We start from the raw sequence: 19,453 nt of genomic DNA, 5'->3' as shown, positions 1-19,453 counted from the left end.
TTCACTCAAAGATAAACAACATTTGCATGTTGCATGCCTGAAAATAATTTATATATCTACATTTATGCACATGTGTACATACACACAAACACACATGCTACATGCACATATATATTTCTTTGTTTGTTTTAATTTTCTAATTTTTTTTGTAGTTGTAAAACTAGTCTGGTTCTAGATGGGAAAAAAAAAAAGAAACTTTTCCTAGAAAATGAAGTGATATTTTTGGATGTGTAAAATAATTATTATAAATAGCATCAAATTCCATTGGTGTACTTGGGAACTTTACTATATATTAAATCTGAATTTTCTATTGTCTTTATATGTAAAATGAGATTTTTGTCAGAAATTATGGGGGATTTCTTACTGCCACATTTCCCCCCAATTTCTGTAGACTTCTTGAGCATTTCTAAAGCAATCCTAATTTTACCTCTGCACAAATGTTTATGTGAGAAACAAAGTGGTTGTTTCCAGTGGTTGTTTAATTGTATAGCTAGCAGTTAAAGGAGATTCAACTAGAAATAGAAAAATTGCAAAACACTTCATTTCTATATTTGAACAGAATTTTCATGAGTCCAAGTTGAGTATGTCCAAATAATTGCACTGAATTCTTTTGGTCATTATCTTTATAATCTTATATCTTGAAATGTATCTTTCCATCCATTAGTGAATGTATACCTTGTAATTTTAATCATAAAATGTTTTACAAAACTTAGAAAGTGTAACTTGCTGACTATACATAGTCATCATTAATTCAATATTTTCATAATGTGTTTTAAGCCATTATAGTCCCCTGACAGGACACAGTCGATTGCTTTGTCTTCCATGGGTATCTTCCTCAGAAAGCTTCTCTTACTTGCAAAGTTCCTAATAGGATATCTATGTGGATTTGTAAACATTGTTTTAGTCACCACATGAATTAAACATCTAGGCACCGATTCAACTTCTTGTTTGATCTCTCTCGAAGATCAGAACTAATTTAAAAAATGTTCCTAGAGTTATTGCATTGGTGTCTAGTAGAACAGATTTCATTAGAGATGGTCGGGAGCCTGTACTGGTAGATAGAATCTGCCACCTTTGGCTTTCGAAATTAAGTGGTGAGAAAATAATTGTCTCCTTCCTTTAATTCTACCTCATTCACTAGCAATTCTTTATCTCAAACAACACGTCTCTACATCCAATGAGCTCAGGTGTATAGAAAATTCTAGAACTGCGTAGACATGGCACAAATGCAGAGTAAATGTCAAGATGGTGTGAAATAAAGCTTAGAATATATCTATGTAGTATTATAGTTTAAATACTAGATGTCTCCCAAAGCTCATGTGAGACAACAGAAGTAAGTTTAGAGGTGAAATGATTGGGTTATGACAGCCTTACCCCAATCAGTGCATTAATCCCCCTGATAGGGATTAACTGGGTGCTAACTGTAGGTAGGTAGGGTGGCTTCCAGGAGACGTGCCTTTGGGATTTATATATATATATTTCCCCCTTCTTGAGCAGAGCTGTCTCTACTTCCTGGTGTGATGTCCTGAACTGCTTTTCTCCAGCAACTCTTCAGCCATTATGTTCTGCCTCACGTGGACCCTGAGGAATAGAATCAGCCCTATATGGACAGAGATGTCTGAAACTATATGTCTCCAAATAAAGTTTTCCTCCACTAAAATAGTTTTGGTTACATCTTTTGGTCACAGTAATAAAAATCTGACTAAAACAGGTAAAGCAAAACAGAAGAAACCCCAGGAAACAATTATTATAAAATGAACATAGAAACATTCACTGAAGAGTCTTAATTTTATCTGTTATCCACTCAACATTTTCCAAGAGCCTCTGAGGGACTCTGAGAAAAGCAAGGAAGGAGCACACATCTTCACTCTAGTGTGCCAGAGGCACATCACCACCCAAATCCAAGAAGCCATCTCTATGGGGAGAGTACTAGTTGGCTGTGATCAATGCCTCTTCGACTTCTTTTCTAATTCCTCTCTGCAACTCATTATGCTCAGATACCTGGATCCCCAGGGCCAGGGATTTAGAGTGTCCCTTCTCTCATTCAGAGGACAGAGTCTACAGCAGTGATCCCAGTTCAAAGGAGGATAGACAATTTGACTCACTTAGCACTCATTGAGAAGATGGGTTTGAAAACCTGTTTTAACAACGACGTACCACTCATTTATTACTTCAATAGCTTCAAATAAATGCCTGCTAGGGAGAACTTATGGTAATTTTTAAAATGATATTAAAATTATAAAGAAAAATTCCCTGGGAATATGAAAATCTCTTGACTTCTAGACAGCTTCTAGACAATGAGAAGATGTTGAAGGATCACAAATAATAGAAGTACACTGTGTCATTCTAATTCAGGAGTGTAATTATGAGAGATTTAATAATAAGGATTATGTATGTGCATAAATCATACCTACCATCTACAGTTGATCAGAAGTTTCGTTGTATCCACAGTTTTAATTTTAGTTGCTCACATGTTTGATCAGCGCTAAGTGTCTTGATATTTTGCAGCAAAAATAATAGAATTTTAGATTTGAAAGATTGCCAGCACATTTTTCTTCTTCCCCTGTTTGACCCCTTTGTTTAAACATCCTGAACTGTCCACTCTTCCTCCAGCATCAACATTTTCTCAATGTTCACAGTGACCATCATTCTTTGGTACAGAAGTTACTTTTTGTCTGTTGTCCTTACAAAATGTTTCACTAGAATATAAAATTATATCAATAAATAGAAAAACAAGACCAAAAACTGAATATATTGTCAAATAAGGGAGCCTCCCCATTCAAAATTTTCCATTTTAGTCACACCAGATTTAGGAATTCCAGGACAGGAGAGAGTTACTTGCAGGATGACCATAAATTCTGTTTTTTTCTTGGACAGGATTTAATCTTCTTGTACTGACATCATACCTTGCTAGAATCCTCTGCTTCTCTCAAAATTCTGAAACTTAGATGACACATAGTAAGGTTATGATAGTTACAAGCAAAGTAGCAGAGTGCATTGTAGAGTGTCATTTGTTAACTTATTTTCTTTGAGCCAGATCATCTCTATTGGTATCCATCAGTGTTCAAAATACATTTAACTTTCTTCTTTTACTTAATCTTCATCCTAACATTGAAAATCTTCAAAGGATGAGAGCTGGGGAGGGAAGAAAGGCTCTGTAACCCTTCCCTGTTTTACCATCCTCGAAACACCATGAAAAGAACTGAACCCCTCTGTTCTCTGGGGTGAATGGATTGTGGAACTTGAAGGGTAGAAGAGTACTCCTGACCTGGGAGCTCCTGAACTGTTCTATTTCTCCTCTGAGACAAGGAGAGAGTAATGGCTGAGTAACTTTGGCAGAGGTGGAAGTCAGTAGAGTGGGGAGGGAGAAGAACTTTATTTAAAATTTCAAGTATGTTATGTGTTACATGTGTCTTTGCTTTCCTGGGAGTATAAAGGTCCTCATTAAGCATTTGGTGAGTGAATGAATGACCTGGAAGGAATAATTCCCGTATACAGAGTCCGAGGGGACCAGGACACCTTCCAATTACAGAAACTACTATTAGGCAGCTGTGACCCCTGAGGGACTATCGCTTCAGCTGGAGCTCATAGAAATTCAGCATGTGAAACAATATCAGACTTTTGTTGTTGAATATTCAAAAGTATAGCAACTGGTTAGAAACTGCCTGAAATTTACTTGTGTTTATAAAAATGTTCTCAGCTTTAAAATGAGCTATTCCCCAAATTAATGGTGCCGTTAATGATGAAGTGATTTTTAGGCAGGTTTAGAGAGAGTTGGGCAAGACTGTGAAAAAGAAAAAAAAGAAGTGCATAGATGGGAGGGTCGCAGAGGTGACAAGGGGTCTCTATAAAGCATTCCACCCTAGCTTATGCCTGGTGTTCTGGGAGAGGTGGTTGAGGGATTAAAGTTTCATGAAGTCTGTGCTTTGCTGTATGAATACTGAGGGCACAAATGGGGCTGCTCTGATGGCCACATGACAATGTGTGGATCTGGATTGGAAGGGCAGCTGCCCCGGGTAGTTGCAAAGCACAACACTGTTTTGGTGACTAGTTGCAAAGAAGCCTCTCAGGGACTGAGATCCTTGTGGTCATCTGTCTGAGCTGTACCAAACAGAGTGTGGTGGGCAGGAGAGGGCACAAGCCAAGGAGGGATGTTCTTCATCAAGCTGGAAGTTTAGAAGCCATAGAAACAGGATGATCATTCTTAATGTAATTCCATTTGTACCTTCTACTGTCTGACGAGATCAAATAGTCTTTATAGCCAGCTCACTTGCATTTATTTCCTAAAAGATTCTCAGTCACTATCTTGAAAGAGTGAATTTCATGACTTGTGCCCAGTAAAGCTTCACTGTTGGCATTTCCCTTCCTTAGGGTGACCAGAGCATCAAATAAAATCTGAGAACATCCATGCAAATTAGAATTTTGGATGAAGAACAAATGATCTTTTTAGTTTAAGAATATCTCAAATATTTCCTGGAATGTATTTATGCTCCCCCACACAAATATTGTTTAAAATTCAAATATTGCTGTGTGTTCTGTCTTGTATCTGGTTACCAACCCTAGGCCTGTTGCATCAAAAGCTTCCAGACGGGGCCATCTCTTCCTTTTTTCTTTTACAGAGATAGAGGTGTTTTGTGGACTTTCATTGTATAGAACTGTACTTGACTCCACATAGCATTCACTTTTCTCAGGTCCTCCAGGGTGTCCTTGCCTCCGAATGACGCTTCTCATGTTTGGCGCCTTCCTCATGACTTGTACAGTCAGAACTTTAGCATCCATGTACCACTGGTCTTTGGTGATCCTTCCTCTCCAATCTAGAGGAACATACCTTTTACCTGTTCACCTCTTTCAGCAGGGAGGAACTTGAAAACACAGACCTGATTCCATTTCTCTCTTTACAAATTCTCCTTTTCAAGTGCTGGGGTGTGAGTGGTAGTGTGATAGCTTTGTGATACATCTGTGCACAATTAATGAACACTAGACTCCTTGATCTCTTAAGAATTTCCACCCTGTCTCCTAGGTTACCCATTTTGCAGATTCTGTCCTTTGTAGCAATTTTTGTATAAAGGAACCAATTGCTCTTTCTGAAAACATACATTCCCATGAGTTGTTTCCAATCTCAGGTTCTTCAGTTATTTGTGCACATGACTGGAATTCTATTTTGAATTGAATCAAGTGCTCCTCCTTTGACATTTCTGACATTGTAAATAATACATTGAGACATTTTTTAAAGTATTCCTGGCCAAAAAACCAAGCAAGCTCCCCCCTCCGCCACCTCCACCACCACAACCACCACTACCAATTTTGTTTGCTTTTGAATTTTTTCATGCTGAGTTATTATTTATTTATTTATTTATTCTTTCCTTTTGCCTTGCTGGATCTGGTTAGCATAGGCAAATGAACTAGGGCTGTTTTCAACTATCGTCTTTAATGGCCTTTTGAGAGTCAGCCTAACCCAGACAAGACATTACATTTTATGCACAATACTTTTGCAATACTTTCCATCTAAAATAGATTTTAAATTTGCATCATATTGTTTAGTCTTTTCAGAATAAATGTACACAATGTAACTTTAAGTGATTTTTTTTAAAAAGATGAGTAAAAGTCAGAGATAGCTAAACTAAAAACTAAATTTTCTCTCATATCTACTGTCTAACAACTGTGCTACTGATATCTGAGTGTAAGTCTCCTATTCTTTAAACAAGCATGATAAAAATCTGCTGCTGTAGGAACAATGCTTTTGTTTGTTTATCTGCTTTATGCTAGGGTGCTATTACATTTTGGAATTAATAAAATATATCCCAGTTTATTATAAGTACTTTTAGCTTTCAACAGTGAGATCTTTAGTTGACACTATCAGATCTGGACCTCATGCTGTGGCAAAAATATGTTTTCCTTTTCTTTTACATAAAGTTCTTGAAAAAAGTTAATATTCATCTCACCCTTAAATAAGTGTCTTTGAAGCTTGATTTCCAAAGATCTTTGAATTTTTCTGTTTTCAAAAATATTGCTTCCAGGGGGTAGATTGCCATGGTTTTCTCAAGTTAAGTCCCAAGCATGCTTATGTAAAAGGAAACTTTGTTAATAAAATGGACAAGGTTTGTCAGAGCAAATGATCACTGCAGAAACGTAGACACAAATACGCCACTGCATCTGTGTATCAGAGAACATTGGACCTTTGTGGGGTTTTTGAGGGGAGAATAGGGGTATGGCTTATTTCTCTTAGAAACTGTAATGAATATCTAAAAAGAACAAATACAATAAAATATTGTAACTGCAGTGAAACTGGAGATCTGAGCTCTCATTCTTTGCAACCTCTCTGAACTCTCTGAAGCCTTGATGTCTTTCATTATGGAAATATGACAATAGAATAGACTTGTAATTCCCCAAAGCAGTTCATGAACACAATTATCATGAAATTATTATATTTTTTCCTTTCAATCTAAAGTTACTGGGTTCTTACCCGTACCTAACAAATCTGGCAACCCTTTCTCATGAATTTCCCTTGGCCAATGATTGTCTTACCAAACAGAAACAGTCAATTTTCAAACAGTCAACAGGTACAATTGATTTAATGTTACAGAAAAACATGAATTCACAACTTTTATCAAATATCAGAATATAGAGTATGTTTAAGTACAAAAATGGACACAAATAGAACTGCATATGTAGAGAAAAGTGAGATTAGAGAAGTTGCACCAGTAATCTAGGTAGGAAAAATGGGATTTGAAAAGCCACATTATTGCTAGCAGATTCTGCAAATCTCTACATCTTATCTGTTTGCCTGAGATGATAAAGATTGGTGATGTGAAGGATGGACTGGGCTCTCCAGCTCAGACACCTTTCATCCTGTAAAGCTGACTGTCTGTATCAATCTAGTGTTTCCTTCTACAAGAAATGAATATTAAATAATTGAATGTGATCAATTGGAACACCCTTCATTGGAAAGTTGAACACATTAGTCATCCTGGATTTAAACAGGGCTCTGATGGACATGGAGGAGTCATATCTCAGGCTCTTGATTACCCATCGCTCTTCACTAGGTGGATACTGCTCCAGAACTCGCACTTCTCTGTACACACAGTAGGTTGTCCAACCAGGCCTCCTGCTCTCAAGACAGCAGACAGATGAGCTTTGTATTTAGTCTTCAGTGAAAACACGCTTCCATTCCAAGTTTTGTTTTTACCTCTTTTAGTTGAATTTAGTGAACCTTTCTTGAACAGGTCTGGGGTGTTTAGAAATCCATAGACAAAACAAAGCCACAGTCCCTGAGCTTATGAAACTGAAAGAAGAGACAGAACAAAGGAAGCACATATGGATGTCCACATTTCTCACTGTCCACAGTGAAGCACATTTCTCACTGTCCTCAGTGAGAAAAGAGTGAATAAATTAGGCTGTACAGGTTTATGAAGAGCACAGGAATTAATAGTGGTTAGAACAATCTAGAAAGTCTGTATGAAGAGGGCCAGGGATGTAGCTCAGTTGGCAGAGTGTCTGCCTCTCAGACAAAAAGCCTGGGTTCAATCCCCAATACCACAAAAAAAGAAAAGAAAAGAAAGTGTGTCAACCTCTCACAAGCAGGAGCTGAGCTTTTGACATAGGCTTGCCAACCTTTAGCAAGGCCGCCTCACCAGGTTCTTATCACTCTTACCCACCCCTGCCATAATGCATCGCCCAGCTGGAGTGTGCTGTTCCTTTTCCTCTGACCTTCAATTTTCTATAAGTTATAAAGAATCTATGTGATCTTTTGTATTTATATTTAAGCCATTTTTCTTTCTACATAGTTCTTTAATCAAACATTGTTCAGTTTGCTTTCAAGACCTCTTTCTAACATTGGATAGGTTCTCAAGTTTTAGATGATTTATCATAACCTTGATTTCTAATAGACTTTCATACTTATTTCTCCAACCAATAAGTACATTTAATCATTATAACTTTAAAAACACAAAACGGAACCAAAAACAAGAAAAGTGGATACCTGAGCATTTTCATGTCCCTCCTCTGCCAGGCCTGAAGTCTAGTCATGTTGACCTCACTGTGGCAGAGTAATCAACTCACGCACACAGGTCCTTCTATTCTTCATCCTCATTTCAAACTGGTCCAATATTTTATTGTACTTTTGAAACTACAAGTTCCAGGCCATTGCTCTTTTTATCATGAAACAGATGCTGATCTAAAGGATGTTTGTGATCCTATTATTCCTATCCAGATTCATGTTGTAGCTTTCTTAATTGCAGTTGGGTCTCAAGGTGTAGTATTTATTATTTGTTTATGTTATTTTTTTAGTTTAACATCTTCTAGGCCTTTTTGCATTAGATAACTGCCAGGATTCATATTTTTCAATAACACCAAGCCAGTTGTTCTTTGAGTGACTCTTGCTGGATCCTCATATGGAGACAGAGCATCTCTCATGTGTCTCCTCTTACAAGAAAACTAGTGCCATTCATGATGGCTTTACTCCCATGACCTAATTACCTGTGAAAAGCCCAACTCCAAGAGCTGTCACTTGGGAATTATGGCTTTGACAAATGAATTCTCTGGGGACATAAATATTTAGTCCACAGCAGCAGGCATTTAGTAAACCAATTCTGAATTGGATGGAAGACAATAATAACCTCTTGATATAAATTGCACCAATTTCCACTGAGAAGGAAACAATTAAAATAATTTGGGAGGATATAGACACAACCCTATTTCTGCTTTGAAGTGTGTGTGTGTGTGTGTGTGTGTGTGTGTGATAGAAAAAGGTTGAATTTGGCAAAATCAAAGGGCAATTTTAAAATAAAATCAAACCATCACACTTTCCTCAGGCAGCACAGAGCAAACAAGACAAGGACCTCTGAAACTCTGAAAACCAGTATTCTTGTTGAGTTCCCTGAAGAAGCTGGAAGTCCAACAGTGCAGCCTCCTTGTTCTGATTGCTCCTTTTTGCAGCTCCAGCTGACCCTCCACCTCAAGTTCAGATTCCTGGAACCACTGGAAGGAACCATTGCATTATATTCAAGATCTCATCAGTGGAAGTCAAAGTTCAAGGTACTTTATTGAAGCCATGGCATTAAGAAAGTAAGCATTGTGATAGTTATTCTGGACTTGGAATGAAGATAAATAATAAGACATAGACCCTTTGCTCCACTGATGGGGGCCCAGATATGGCCTGGTATTTTTGCTAGTGCTATATCTCCAGAGTTCATATAAATCAATTTGCAGAGGCATTATTTATTTCTCTTTCCAAGACAATTTGCCAGAATGAGGTCAGAAAGAAAGATTAATATGACAGCTAATACTGCAGCAAGAAGAAAACTGTTTTACAATTAGGGTCAGATCTTAAAGAGGCAGATATTTTTGCTTTGCCAGAAAATATTAACTTCACATTTCCCACTGGCAGATTCTAAGTGTGTCCAGTGTCAGTGCAGAAAAATGTCTCATGTGGAGGCCTTAGGTTCAAAATCTTAGAATAATTCCCTTAAAGTTTCTGATCCTGAGTCAAATATCTTCTGAAAACAGCAAAACATCATGGGGTTGTGTGAGAATTAAAATAAAGAATGGGTGGATAAAGAAATTTAAAATGAAATACAATTCAATCACAAGCAAACATGAAATGTCATCATTTGTGACCACCTGGATGGACCTGGAGGACTGTAGGTTTCAGGAAACAAGCCAGGTCCAGAAAGACAACTGTCACATGATCACATTCACATGTGAATTCTAGAAGTCTCATAGAAGTTGTGAGTCGGATAGCGATTACCAGAGTCTGGGCAGAATGTGGGGGAGAGGAGTGTGAGGACACTGGACAGAGGTACAATGTTATGCTTAGCAGGAATAAGTTCTGGTATCATGGATACACAGGGTGACAACAGTTAAGAAGGATGAGAGGGATTTCAGTGTACTCACCATCAAGATACGATAAAAATTTCAGGTGATGGATATGCTAATTACCATAAGTTGATCATTACCCAATACATCCATGAATTAAAACATCACATTTACCTCGTAAATGTGTTTCAATATTACATCAATCAAAATTAATTCATACAAAATGAAAGTAGGTGGGTAGTGGAGTCCCTCTAAGAGTAGCTCTTTAACAAAGAGCAGGTGTTTGATAAATAGCTTCTATGATAAAGGACGGACTCCACTCCTTATAAGCTTTCTTGCCTAAGGAATCAAACACAGGTCTAAGTGGAAACTTGTACTTTTATATTTTAAAGCTTATGAACTTTTGTCTCATATTATTAAAAAAAGACTCCACAGATAAACAGAGTATGTATTATTTTCTTCTTATACTTCAGAGAAATAAACTGAGTCACAGAATTGTGTGATACACTGGAAAGATTATAAAACTTAAAGTGAGGAAGTTTAATGAAATTCCTAGTGGAGCCACTAAGTGTGGTATGGCCCCCAGCATTTTAGCCCTCCTGTGTGAAAGGTAAAAATGCTGACCTAGATGTTCACCATGGTCTGAAATATCCTGTCTGTGATAGGGCTCAGGCAGAGAAAAAAATTATAAACCGAATTTGGGATTATGTAGTTATTAAATAGTATGGTTGTCCTCACTTGATCATATTGCTCTTTTTGCAGTTATTTGCAGCATCGATCCCCTGTTTTATATGATGAAATTCAGATTCACTTGCCCTTTAAAATCCAACTGCTAAATGTACGTGTCTTACAGTAAATGTTGCTCAACTGCCAATGATTTGTTGTAACTGCATGGGGGACACACATAAATCAAAAACACATTTAGAGCTCTGTCCAAATTATAAATTCAATAACTCGGGTGCAAATTATAAATCAAATGACTACTGTGCGACTGTCAATCAATTGAAATAGATTAATAACTTCGACTGAAGTGATTTGATGAACTACAGAAGTTATGGGAACTGCAAGATTTCAGCTCTAATTTGAGAATTTTTCTAGGGCTGGCAAAATACGTCTGTACACTAGGTAATAAGAACAGGAAAATTTACAGGACACACACCTTGAGCTCGGATAGGGTTTCATTTTGTTTTCACAACTGCCCTCTCCAGTAGATACTCTTGTCATTATTATCATTTTATAGATGAGAGACTGACTATCAGAGAGGTGAAACAGTTTTCCTCATGTGACATACTGATGAACTTTAGAGAGGATTCAAACCACGTGGGGAGTCTTCTCTGATGTAGATCTCTTAACCACTGAACTAAACAAATCCAGGTATGATGGATTTGTTTTAATTATGAACAGTTTAATTTTCTTGCTCAAATGAATTCTTTCTTATTAGGATTCTTCAGTCCATCTGTGTAGTTTTCATGACTTAACAGAATCACAAGTTCATGAAAATTAAAGGTAGATGCTCTGCCTTTTCTTTTAAAAAAAATGATTTCTTGAGTTACTTATCCACTACCTACACTTTCCTCTTCTGGATATTCAGGAGACCTGCAGCCAAGTCATGGGATTTGCTGAGTGTTAAAAGGAAAAATGATACTATGCCAATAGCTCAATGTTTAGTTTCCCTTAGATCATTTATTAGATTGCAAATGCAATTTTAAAAACTCAAGTGAGTTGAGTACCTCCTGCAAGATAGGCTCTGTTCTAGCTCTCCAGATATGCACTATCTTTCTAAGTCTCAAAACTTATGAGAAGATCGTTCTCATTAGCATTGAGACTTTAGTAGTTAGGAGTTCTATGGAGTTGTGTAGGTTGAACACACATGGCCTGTCTTACAGAAATGTAAGTGATTTTACTGACCTCATATTCCAGCTTGTGAGAGAAAAAAATGTAATACCTCAAACTCTTGACTTCCCAAAGAAAGTACGCTTCACAAAGACCTACAACCTCTCACCACGCTGCAGGAACTTGTGACATTCTGCCTAACCCATTGGCCAATCAGTCCTTTTGCAGTCCTAACCTGCCCAAGACCATTGTCTGTGGATACAGGGGAGGAGAAGCAGAGATCTGGCCTCACACAGCACCTCCCACAGTACAATCAGCATTAGTGGTTTGATCCTTGTGTAGCAGCAGCAGAAACAGCAGCAGCCATGCTTGGGATATTTATCTGCAGCCAGTAAACCTTGGAACACCTCCAGGTAGCCTATCGCCTGACCTCAGAATCCTGTGGAGACCTCACAAACCACAAGCACTAAAATCACATGGCGGCCACTTAAAAAGTAGCAGGGTGTATCCTAGTTACCTTAGGAGACTGTGGAACATGGTAAAGGTGAAGAGAAAACACTGGTTGTCACAAAGAACACTGAATGCTACCAAACAAATTCATCCAAGAGAATAATGGGAAAGGAACACAAGCCATACAGAAAGCTATTCCCCACACTTCCTACACACCAAGGTAACGTCCTTCCTGTCACAACTGTGTGATTCTTAGGAAATGAGCCTAATGTTGGAGATTGTTTCTCTCATTGCACCTGCACAAAGATGAGGTACAGAGGCTAAGCAACCTTATAAGACAGCATAACCTGAGATGATTAAACTGATCCAGGCAGATCCAACTTCAGAGTTCCTTTCAGCAAGGTGCAGGTTTATAACATAACAGTCTTGAGATCCCAGAAAAGCAGTCAGAAGTCACCTAGGGCAAATGAAAGGAAGTAGGCTTTCTCATTACTGACGTCTAGCTCCAATCCTTGTAAAAATATCTTATATAATATAATATAATGATCTATTTGTACAACTAAAAGAATAATTATTTTCATGGTTGGTTAGGAAATAGAAAATCACCCTGAACTCTTGAGGTAACTACTACCATGAATTTAATGCTAATAATTTCCTAAAACTTTTTTTTTTAATTTTTAATCAGGGAAAATTACACAGAATTAAATTTGCTGCCTTAACAAGTTTAAATATATGATTCAGGAGTATTGAGCATATTTACATTGCTATGAAATTCATCTAACAGAACTCCCAGTCAAAAGTCAAACTCTATACCCATTCGACACAACTCCCCAGCGCTCCTCCATCTGAGGTCACCACAATCTGCATTCAGTTTCTATGAAATTTGACTGTTCTAAGTTCCTCATGTAAGAAATAGTGGAATCAGTGTACTTTTTTCTTTTTGTGACTGGTTCATGTCACTTAGTGAGTGTCTCCAAGGTTTCTCTATTCTGCACCCTATTCAGAGTTTCTTTTTATAAAGTGGTTTTAGCAGCATTAGTGGTTTGATCCTTGTGTAGCAGCAGCAGAAACAGCAGCAGCAGCCATACCTGGGATATTTATCTGCAGTCAGTAAATCTTGGAAATTAGTTGTTTTTTTTTAACTGCTATCACCAAAAGATATAACAAGAACGATTAAAAGAAGAAAAGTTTATTTGGGGGCTCATGGTTTCAGAGGCCTCAATCCATAGGTGACCAATTCCATTACTCAGGACCGAAGGTGTGGCAGAAGGGTGTGGTGGAGGAAAGCAGCTCAGAACACCAAACTAGGAAGCAGAGAGCAGCCCCACCACTCTCCAAGAATAAAATATGTAATCTGAAGGCATGCCCCCAATGACCTTCCAATGACCCCCAATGATCCTCCTCCAGCCACATGCTACCTGCCAGTTAACAACTCAGTTAGTCCTTGCCAAGGGCCTAATGAGCTGATTTGATTAAGACTCTTATAGCCCAATAATTTCACTCTGAATTTTCTTAATTTCTATCATACATGAGTTTTGAGGGACACCCAATATCTAAACCATAAATAAACCATTCACTTTACTGTGAATGAAAATATTTCTAAATAATATATTATTTATTTATGCATCTTTTGCTAATTATAGTTTGAGTTGCATCTGTGCTTGGTGATAGAGCTGATTTTTACTGTTAGCTTGAATTCCACAGTATAATACTAACTACTCATGGAGGACATTGACTTCTTTCAACTTCTTACTAATATGGACATGCTAATTTTAACATGTTTTTCATACCTGTCCTGACATATTGTCAAGAGGTGAGATAAAATGTTGATTTAAAATAATTTTATCTGTTTCTTTTTATTTTTATAATATTATTAATTTGCATTAATCACAAATTGCACAGGTTCAATTTTGGTTCCTTTTAATGACCACTTGACTTTGAGGAACATATACAACTTTTCTCAGTTGGAAGTTGCTCTTCTATGAAATAATACTATGGTAATTCTGATGATCAAGAGAGTTAATATACCTATTGTTACATAATAGTGTTTTATATTTGTCTCTCATATTTTATTAATTTATTCGTACTTAGGATCTAACCCAGGACACTTTACCACTCAGCCACATCCCCAGAAATTTTTAACTATTTTTTTTTAATTTGAGACAGGATCTTGCTAAGTTGCTAGTGTCTCGCTAAATATCCAAGGCTATCTTTGAATTTTCAATCCTCCTGCTTCCGCCTTCAGAGTCACCAGGATTACAAGTGTGTACCATTTTAACTTCTTTATTCTTGGTGGTGTTAAATGAGTTAGTATACTTGTTTGTCACGTGATAGAATTTTATATTTGCATTTTATATTTTATTCTTAAAGTGAGTGATTCAAATTTTGCTTTTATATATGTATAAGATTATATATATAATTATATATGTATATATAATATATACTTTATATGTATAATATATACATATATGTAAAGTATATATATAATTATATACATGCAATTATTATGTATAATATATACATATATGTGAAGTATATAATTTTATATATATATATATATATATATATATATGTAAAATATAGATATTGACCTAAAATTATTTATTGAAAAGCTGTTATTTTCTCATGGATGAGACATGCCATCCAGTTCTATCACAAATTATTCCTAGACTTTTATTATGTGATGTGTTTCCCTACTTGCTAATCTGTATCAAAAGTCTATTTATCTTTCTCCTCAATTATATCACATCATCTCTTTTATGAGTATCTCTTAAAAGTTTTGGAATCTCTAATAAAAATCCACTAGATACTGCTTATTCTGTAAGCATGTCTTGGGTACCTGACCCTTGGCTACATATATCTGAGCAGCTATCCATTTCCAGTCCTCCCCCCATGTTCCCTCAGAAACAGAAACAAAAATGATGGTACATTAAATAAAATCTGTATATATCTGCAGAAGAGTTTGGGGAGAATTACTCTCCTTATGATAGAGGCTATTCTAATTCTTGATGTTCCATGTTTCTTAATTTGTTAAGGTCTTTTAAGTGTCATAGCATAGAATTTAATATTCTCCACTAGGGAATCAAAATCTATTACTATATTTTTTGATGGTTTACTTTAGTAGATGTTGTGAAAAATTGTTTTAAAAGAAATCACATTAATTTACACTCTTCCTGCAACATATAAGTTCTAGTTGCTCTACATCGTTACCAATACTTCGTCTTTCGGGTTATTTTAGTTGGGTTATTTCTGTTGCTAAGCTCTATTTATAACTCTTTTTTAAAGCATTTTTTTTTCTGTAGCCAATCAACAGGTAGAAGATAGAAATTGGATCCTCAATTATTAATTACATTTCAGTAGGTACAATAACGTAGGCCATCAAGGGGGAATAAAAAATATTCAAGGTACTGTTTTGACATTCTCTCTCTCTCCCTCTCCCCATCACCTCTCTCTCACACATCCCCCCACACATACATATCTATATACTCCCACTTGAAAATGGGATGAATTATATAACTACTTGTTAATTGTTGCAATTTGCATACCAAATGAAACCCAGCTGCAACATAGACTAAATGCCAGAGACACCAATTTCAATTAATATGTGATTTCCAACTATGAGCAGGAGACTACCGAGAACTAATGGGTATAAAAGTAATGTTTGAGGATTGTACAGCCTCTCTTCTAGGACTAAGGCTGCAAGTTAGGGAACTAGAAATAAATACATTTTTACTCTGACAAATACCAAAGGAAACAAGAATTACAAAAAAAGTTGTAAAAATGAAAACTGCAATTGTATGAGCTCAACTGAAGGATAAAAAAAAAAAAAAGTTAAGTTTTGCTCTTAGGAATCCTATAAGAATAAATAAAAATATGGTATTTTAGTTGATTTCTTCAAGGAAGATCATTTCAATGAGTAGAAATAAGTGTTATGTTTTTTTTATGTTGAAAAAAAAAACATCAGAAAAGTGTTCCATTGTCTTATAAAAGTCAATGCATTCATTGAGTGATTGATTTTGGAAAATACTTTCATTTGGTTGAAATGAAGTTTTACAAGAAAAGGTCAGTCCCTGGCACACAGTTGGAATCTTCACTGAATAAATACTAGAATAAATGAATAGAAAGATGAAAAAATGAATTATTCTGTCAATGAGTGAAGAATAAATAAGTGCATAGCAGAAGGATGCAGGGTCACAGTTCTGCAGGGGTCCAATGCACTGTAAGTCAACTACTAATTACCCTCTTTTCCCGGAACAGCTTCTCAAAAAAAAAAAAAATATCATGAACTGTCTCATTCTTATAGAGATCTTTTGGAAACAAAATTGAATTTTCCTTACTCTCCAACAATATAAAGATAATGTGTCCTTCTGGGCAAAATGACAGCTTTGTGTACAGACATTCATAAGAGATTTGAGCTCCTTTAACTCAGGGGTCTTCATCTGTGGGGCACACCCTCTGTGAGTGTTATAATCCTGGAACCTCCACATTGGATTTGCAAATGCAAACATTACGCTCATGCTGCTCACCCTGCTGTGGGCAAGAACTTTTTCTTACCCACATGTCTGTGTCTTCCACCCCCATCCCTGTAACTTTGGAAGATGAGCATGTAAGCTTACATACAGCATAAAATTTGACTTTTTTTTTGAAATAGGTAAAAATGAAAAAAACTATATCAGGAGTTTTGGGTGACCTTTGAGACATTGTGCTGAAATTAGCATTTAAATTAATTTTAATGGAAAATAATTGCTTTGACAAAAGTGGGTTTTGTAGTGTTTTGTGGTTTGAAATATCATGTATCATTTTGTCAGTATGAACATAAAACACCAAGAGACTATATTCTTGGAAATGAGGAAATTTGTATTCTGAACCATAAGTCTATCCTTTTAATTTTACCTCCCTGAGCTTCAGTACCATCACCTCTAAAATGGGTCAATAGATGGTTTCTAAGCTATTATTTAGAAATAAACTTCGTCTTTTCTTGTGCTCTACTGCAATATTCAGACATCTCCTGTGTTATGCTAAAGTCAACTATTGGTATTTCTAATGTAGGCACTGATACAAACAACACATAAGAAACTGTTCAATAAGACACTAGACACCTTCACCAGTAAAAAAAAAAACAAAACAAAAAAAAAAACCTCTCATTTTAATTTATGCTCATCTAAAATGTTGTTCATTCCATTACAGAAATGGATTAAAAAATCCTCACCGAATACATTACCTTCTTCTTTCTCTACTAAGAATATATAGCTAATTAGATATAACTCTATATTTACCATCCTCTTAATTTGTAAATATCTATAAAATGGTCTTTTACCAGACATCTACTCAATCAATAAGACTTTGGCTACAAGAAATGTATAAATTAAGGAATAACTGTTGAATTGTCTAAAGTTTCTTTTTTTAAAGATTTCCTGTATATAATATTACCCAGAAGTAGACATAAGATAAACGATTACAAATCTCTCTCATTTCTCTCTACTTCTCTCTCTCTCCTTCTAAAATTTTTGAGAGAATAAAATAAAAGTCAGAAAATGTATTTACAATATTTCCTGAGAAAAGAAATGTAAATCATTTACACAAATTTATCCCCTGAAAATACAGCCTGCTGTTGCCCTTTTGGGACAAAGTCTACTTTAGTTATTTATTAGTATTTATTAGTACTCTTCAACATTTCCCTTCTGGGCATTTTATTCGAAAAGATACAAATGCTAAATATACAAATCGAACACTGTACAGAGAACACTTTATGCTCCATCTAGATATATTTGTCACTTTGTACAGAAGCTGTAATCTCAGAAAAAGGACACAGCAAGGTTCCACAAATGTTAGTCCTTCATAGATGATTGCTCATAAATGAAGGCTATTTTAAAATGCTTTGTGCATGAGCGTAACTTCAGACCACTTGACTTCTCTCACAGGAAAAAAAACAAATGGTGGCAGAGACAAAGTAAGGAAGTAGTGTGTCCATAGCATGGACAAAACTGGGGAATGAAAGTGTTTAGTCGCATTGATTTAACATTCCACATTGCATACATGTATTATGAGTTATCATAATGTTGCTCATAACTGTGCACTAACATTATGTCTCAAAAATAACTAAAAAATGTGATGGTTCAATTATAATTCAGATAATTATGGATTTGCCATTATTTCAGCAAATTTTATAAACATTCATTATCCATTTTTTAAAAGTGTATTTCACTTCTGTCCTTTTTTACTTCAACTTCTGCCAGAGTAAATCCCTGGATACCATAATACCATCAGGATTACATGTGTATAAGTGTTTGTACATGTATGAGCAAAAGAGAGAGAGAGAGAGTATATAAAATTTAAGCCTGGAGATTCCATGCTGGATAGAATGTTATTGATAAATTTTATAAAACATGCATTATACCATCCTGCCTCTGATAAATCCACAGTGTATGGGAAAATCAGAAACAAATGACAGTACAGTGGCATAAAAGTAGATTCCTAAAGATAATGCTCTTAGGTCCATAGTAACATGATCACAACTGTGCACGCAGCAGGATTTCAAGCAAGAACAGGACTGCTTGCTTCTGAGTGTCCAGTGGACGCTAATGGAAAGGCTGACACCCAGCTGATGTTGAAGGATTTAAAGAATCAAAAAGAATTTAGCACTCATGTGATCAATACATATTTTCTGAGTAAATTCATATATAGTGAAGAAGAGAATGATTGAAAGACAACACAAAAAGAAATAATAAATGGCATATGTGATATATTTTTTTTTCCTTTCCCTTGTTTGATTTCATTGAATCCTTTTCTAAATACATCGCATTGGTTTCTATATAACATATTGATAATGCATTGTATGAGAGTTTTCAGGACCATAAGTCTCCAATTTACAGGTGATATGAACAACAGGAAAACATCTTAGTACATTTCTCATATGAATATTTTTGGCAAAAATACAAATTATGTTTCAAAAGTAACTGCAAAACAAGAATCTGATTATTTCAAAGATAAAGGTAATTCATTATACCTACTTTTCCTTCTGACCTCTAGGTACTATTTGGGCTTATTTGAAGAGGCGTGGTGTGGGTTATTTGTTGCTCGTGATACACAGGGTAGACATTATGGACGGAAAATAAAGCATCTCTTCCATGCCTTATAAGTACAGCTAAGGAAACCAGGAGGAATCACTTAAGCTCAGAAAGAGGACATATTCTTATGGGATGGACCATTGATTAACCAAGGTCCCTGAGTACCTTGTGGTGTCTTGCTGGAAGGATTTTTTTTTATCAGCTCCTTTGATTTGAACACTATTGCTATTCTATTTACCAAAGAAGGAAAGATGATTCCAAAGAAGAGGGAAAGTGTCAACCATTGAAGG

Source organism: Marmota flaviventris, chromosome 1, assembly GCF_047511675.1.
Source record: "Marmota flaviventris isolate mMarFla1 chromosome 1, mMarFla1.hap1, whole genome shotgun sequence".
Taxonomy (NCBI): domain Eukaryota; kingdom Metazoa; phylum Chordata; class Mammalia; order Rodentia; family Sciuridae; genus Marmota; species Marmota flaviventris.
This window is presented reverse-complemented; position numbering follows the sequence as displayed.